Genomic DNA, 6,392 nt, shown 5'->3' on the forward strand with positions numbered 1-6,392 from the left:
TGGGGAAACTCTAAAGGGGTGATTCTGGTCCCCACTGGGTATCGGCAAATGGAACGTAGCCCTCTGAAGCAAGAACCAATGACTTGAGTCAGTCTTCTTGCAGTGTTGTATCATCCCAACTCCATCAGAAGGTGAGTACTGTTCCTCTCTGATGGATCTTACCCAAGGTGGTTACATCAGAAGTAGGAGCCTACTTCTCACTGGTCTAACTATTCTGAAGATTCATGAATTAAAAGTGGGGGTCTAATTACTTTTGGTTCAACCTTTTTATCTTACTTAAGGTCAAAAAGTCTAGGAGATAAAACACTCCTGTTACTTGGCTTTCTAAACTAATATTTGCAGTACAAAACTGACATTTGTTTTTCAGAATCTCTCAAAGGAAGAAAACTTGAGAAATTCCTAGTGTGGGTAATTATTATTGATAATTTATTTTTATAAAATTTCCACAATAGGCATTACCTTTCATAACAGAAAAAAAAAGATTTTTTTTTTCCCAGTGGCTGGCTAAACTATCATACTATGATTACTGGACCTAATATATGCACCCAAGCAGGATTTTCTTTAGACATATATACCACACCTAGCATGACATAAGTTGTCAGACAAAATTAAATCTAACCAATTCTTAAATGTTAATCATTCTTCTAAATGTAGGCTTCACGACTAGCAAAAAAGTAAAGGTAAGCATTCTTGTCTTAACAAAATTTACGAAAACTTGTAATCTATAATGCCTATTTCAAATCACTTAAGACTATTTGGTTTCAAAAAAGTAACCCAATAACTACCTTTTCTAGGCAACTGTTAAGTAAAATGATAGATAAACCTAAAATTACTAAATATTCTCATGGAGTCAGCCACAGAAACCGCATGCAGCACTGAACAATGACCGAATGACATTATCTTTAAATGTTTTTCATCCAAACTACCAGACACTTAATAAGTACCTACTGTATGCCAAGCCCTATGCTCTAGGAGTTCTCTGTCTAATTGAGGAGACAGGCCCTATGATGAATATAATTACATATAAAATATATATATATATAGTATATATAGGCCCAACTCCTTATCTTCATTTCCAAAAATCCAAAAGACTATGAAAACCAAAAACTATTTCCTAAGTCATAAACAAAACCTGACCTGAACTAATGTGAGGCTTTTTATAGTCTTTGTTATTCTAGTTAGTGTAAATATGTATAATTTTGCCAGGAAAGTTAGTGTGTACAATTTTGGGATGGTTGCTCCTGTCCACAGGAGGTTTTATGATATACAGCATACACACCATCGTAACTTTCTGAGACGCACGTGCCACCATAGCTTTCAGATAAGAGTGTACAGACCAGGTCTGAAGGATGTAAAGATGAATTATTTCAAGGGGCAAAGGAGTCAGCTGAGGCATGCAAAAGGTACAGTCAGAGAAGCCTTCGGAAAAATGGTGGTCCTGTTCTACCCTTCACAACAGTACCCTTGAAAATTCAAAACCAATCCTTTCACATCACCACCAAAGACACCTTTTTTTCTCCAGGTCTACTTCCTTGTTTTAAAAGATCTGAGCTGTCAAACTACACTTATTCATATTTAATTCTCCAAAGAGATAAGAACGTTACAAACCAATTTTATATTTTCATCCAAAAAGTACAAACTTTCTGTTCTCTTCGCCCATACAGCCTTATCCCAAATAAATGTAAAATTTCCATTAAGCTCTTTCAAATATTGTCAGTCCTGATTAAGAGGATATGATTGATCATACCACAGAGTACCCACAGCAGAACACACTAACACTAACATGATAGCATTAAGCATGTCATACGCACGCACACACACACATTCATTTAATTCTCAAAATAACTTTGTGAGGTAGTTACTATTATTATCCCCATTTTAAAGATGAGAAAAATGAGGCACTGTGAGGCTAAGTAACTGTCCAGCATGCCATCAGAATAGAAATCACAATAATACAGAATTGGTAAAAATATTAAAATTAAAAATAAGTGAAAATACTAATTGGAAGGCTTCTATCATTTGGACAGGTAACAAATGCTCCCTTGGGTTTTTCACTCAGCTGTGAGGCCCAGAAAGTACTCCACAACAGAGCATCAGGGTAAGAAACGGAAGAGCCAGCAAATGAGCAAGTAGCAAGGCTTCAACACTACCCTAATATGTAAACAAAGAGAGCAGTAGAATTTGGACAACTCTAACAGATAATAACCTCTTAGACTCTTCATCACTCAATTTATGTAATGTTTAATGTTACTAAACCATTGTACACACATTATTTTTAAATGTTTGCATGGCATTTGTAGAAAGGTAAACATTTTCCTAAACATTTGATGTGTTTTTGAGAAAGCTTTTACAACTGAGATTTGTTGTTATATTGATTTCCTTCCCAAACTCACCATTATCCCAGTAATAAATGATGCTACTAGAAACAGCGCACAGGCCTTCTCCCCAGTGCCCTCCCTCTCCTCTCACTACCTCACATCCCCCCTCGAACTACCACAACCTCACATTTCTCCAGTTCTAGAACACACCCTGTATGTAGTGCAATTCTAGTGATCTATTCACACTGAGAGAAATGTGTTAGATCAAGCACCACTCCTCAGTCTAGCGCTAACAAAAAGTTTTCAGTGGTCTGAGACAAAAAAAAGGGGTTGGGGAAAGGATGATATATTAATTTTTTCATGAAACACAAACTATTCAACTTAAAAGAGCATTCTTTATTCCGAAGGTATCCTTCTTACTTTCTCACTGTTAAAAAATCTTAACAATGACCAATGCTTAGTTCCACTTTTTTTTATCCTTAATAGCCAAATAAAAAGTCAGTAACTCAGTCAATTCCTACAACTAAATGTTAGGATAATAAATGTAGAATGACCCAGACAATTCCTTAAACCTAAATGTTAGGATCACAAATATAGAATAAATCTACCAGGTATGCACGGGGGGAGAGGGCAGGCACAGGCAGGAAATGAAGGGCTGAAAAACTTGCAGAGTCAAAAGGAAGTAGATACTTTTACATTTAACAGTGACATAGAAACCTTGAGAATGACTGGTCCAGCAAACAAGTGTAAGCAAAATAAAACTTTGCAAATTTCAATATCTTTTTCAGATGAGATTACAAGCATTGAGGCTTTTCATGTTAGAATAAAATAAAATGGAGGAAATAAAGGAATGATGACAAATTTGACTTTTAAAATGAAGGTAAAGCTAATTATTCTCAACAATACTAGGAAACAGGGATTAAAAAGAACATCATTAATTTACTTTCTAAAAAATGTCACTGTAATATTCATAAAAAAGCAGCATATACTCATGGAAGATTGTTAACAGTATGGAGTCAGCCAGCCAGAATCCCAGCTCTGTGTTAGCTGTGTAAACCTGGGCATGTGGTTTACCCTCTCTTTGCTTCAGTTTCCTTAAACGTTGTTGCGAGGATTAAATGAGTTAAGATATGCAAAGCAATTAGAACAATGCCCAGCACTTAGTAAGTGCTTCAAAAGTACTATCATAAATATTATTTAATCACATGAAGAAGCAAAAATAAAGCAGGGACTAGAATGAAGACTATCAAAAAGTAGATGATGTTATACTTCCATAAAGTTCTTAAAAAGTTAAGTACAACCATTTTTATGTACATGAATTATACGAGGTTACTTACCTGCAACACTTCTAAACTTTTTAATTTACCTCAGAAAAATTACATTAGAAATAAATCTGAATTCATTTAGGACACCCTCAGTAAGTGTGACTCTCCATTATTTGCAAATTTGCTTCCACGACTCAGGAATGCACTACTCAACTGAGGCTGCATTTGACAGCCAGCACATGCTCAACACTTCTACCAATAAAAGAAACTTTCACCCCAGCAGTACATTCAGAGACATATGATTCCTAGCCTTTATGTTGACAACACCCAACTACTCATAGCTGAGCAAGTCTTTCAGCTAAAAGTAGACCAAGCTTCTATGAGAAAACTCACAGACCAGGTGATGCAGGCACTACACAGAATACAGACATGGTATTTACACTCTTCCAAACCCCTCCCCTAGGATCAAGACTTGGCCTGCTCACTTGGTATAAGGGATCTCCCTAGGCAAGCTTTCTCAGTTCATCTTGCCATTTGCCCCTTTTCCCAAGCCACGTCTACACCAGAGTGAATTTTTAAAAGGAATGCGTTCATTGATGAATACATCACTTTATTTCTTAGCACACAAATTATCTACATCCTTGCAACTTAAGGATGGTTCCTTGAGCTACCGGGTAGATCATTAGAAATGCAGAATATCAAGCTGTATCACAGATCTACTGAATCAGAATCTGCATTTTTAACAAGAGGCCCAAGTGATTCCTACGCACATTAAAGGTTGAGCACTGCTCTATATGACACTAATGCAGATAGTAGTAAAAAATGCTCGAGTTTACATTTGAATTCAGAGATATGGCATGAAAACTACCAAGACATAGAGTCAGAAAAACTCAAAGAAAAATAACCAATATATAAAGTAATTTCTTTGCTACTGCCATCAGTCAAAAGTGTTCAAAGGTTTATTTTTCAGTAATGCCTGCATTTAATGATTCCTGCTTTAAATAAGTATTTTGTGCAAAAGCATACCACTAACAATATGCACTTTTATTAGGCCTATATTTTGACGTACAAACAGTACAAAAGAAAAGACTGGATCTAGAAATTCCAGTGCAATCCGGCCCAAAGGTATGCAACCTGGTAAAATTTGGAGATTTAATCCAATTCTGAGTTGACAAATGAAACCCTTTCCAGAAACTCATTAGGAAAAAAATCTAAAGAATGTAAATCTTGAACACACATCCTATCCCTGGAACTAAAATTATGTAAGAACTAGTACTGAACAAACTCTAGGTCAACTGTAAAACCGAATCTTATTTCGGAAGGTTTGTGTTTGTTTTTCCAGGATAAGTAGGGAGGGATCAACTTTCACCCTCTGCAAAGTTTTTCTTATATCTTGAAAGGCCTCAACTTGCACGTTATTACAGGTGAATAAACAAGCCGTCACGTTTCCTCTCCTCAAAAGTGAAGTTAGGGCTTTTCTCTTGTAAAGGCTGCATCTTAGAAGGTTTAGCGATTGCGGACCCGTTTCGCTTCCGGCCTGCAAAGGAAGCTTGTTGCCCAGGGCTGAAATGAACGGGGAAATTTACCAAGTAGGAAGTTGAGCCCTAGCCCGGCCACCAGGCTCTACCCTCTTCCTGTAGCTGGCCTTCCAGCCGAAACCCCGACCTCCCGGAGGAGGGAAGGCAGGCAGGCAGGCTGGAAGCAGCCACTCGTCCCGCCACCCAACCCCCACGCCGACTCCGCGAGGCGCAGAACAGGGGGCGGTGCGGGAAAGCCGGCGGCGGCGGCGGCGGCGGCGGCAGCAGCACCCTCAGGCCTTCCCGTGTGGCGTCGGCGGCGGCTGCAGCAGCGGCGCGAGGGGACACGGAACCTGTCTTGAGAAGCTGAGGTGGAAGCCGGGTCGGGAGCGACTGCATGTGGGGGCTGCACTGGAGGAAGGCGGAGGCGCTCAAGGGGCTTGGGCTTTTTTACGATTATCATCATCATTATTTTGTTTTACCTGTGGCGTAGAAGGGCTCCCCAGCTCCTATTCCCTGAATCCTCCTCCTCCCCTCCTTTCTTTCTCTCCCTCAGTCTGCCGGGCGCTCGTGGAACCGGCCGGGCCCGGCCCGACCTGAAAGAGAACAGGGCGGGAGGGGGTGGCGGCGGTGACCGGCGGCCACGTGACCACGCTCGCGCCGTAACGGCGGCCGCCTCCTGCCGCGCGCCCTCCCAGCGCTCCACCTCTAATAACCCCGCGGCCCGCGCGCCCGGGAAGCTCGTGCGCAGGCGCGCGCCCAGGCCTGAAGATTACGCGAGCGCGCGACGCGCTCGCTCTCGGGGCCACGTCTCTGGGGCCCGCGAGGCGTGAGGGGCGAGCCTTTTTCTGCTGTGCTGGTCGGCTGCCGGGGCGCATGCGCATGAGGCTTTGCTCCCCCTCCTTTCCCTGACCCTCCTCACCAGCGCGCAGCTGGAGGCTGGGACCCCACAGCTGAGTCTTATCAGAGGCTCACACCTACCTCCACTTTCCCAGGGTGGGCTGAGAAGGAGGGAAGAAGGCAGACCCTGGGATCCCCCCCACCCCCAGAAGCCTGGCCCTTCTGCGGAGGAATTTACATTTCCTGTCGCATGTGAATGGACTTCCATTCAACATTTTCCTGTAGCTGAGTAGACTTCTGTCCCGTCTGTCACTTTCTCTCTGAAACACCCAACTCTGTTTTGGGGGAGTCACTAGTTCTTTGTGCAGAGCTACTTTGTAATATATCCCATGGAGAAATAAAAGTTATTTTTTTACAAACCCCTTAATATTAGATTCGTGTTTTATCTTTTC

At 41.4% G+C, this 6,392-nt stretch overlaps 1 protein-coding gene across 8 annotated transcripts in view; it reads right to left on the reverse strand.

The window, feature by feature from the left end:
- Window positions 1-5,702, reverse strand: part of TBC1D5 (TBC1 domain family member 5) — a 539,520-nt gene extending 533,818 nt beyond the window's left edge. For all 8 annotated transcript variants that reach the window (XM_063113715.1, XM_063113719.1, XM_063113718.1 and 5 more), the window contains exon 1: window positions 5,583-5,702. The gene's annotated coding sequence lies outside the window, so the exon portion shown is untranslated. The remainder of the gene's footprint in view (window positions 1-5,582) is intronic.
- Window positions 5,703-6,392: the final 690 nt, after the last annotated feature.

Source organism: Cynocephalus volans, chromosome 11 (assembly GCF_027409185.1).
Source record: "Cynocephalus volans isolate mCynVol1 chromosome 11, mCynVol1.pri, whole genome shotgun sequence".
Lineage (NCBI taxonomy): Eukaryota > Metazoa > Chordata > Mammalia > Dermoptera > Cynocephalidae > Cynocephalus > Cynocephalus volans.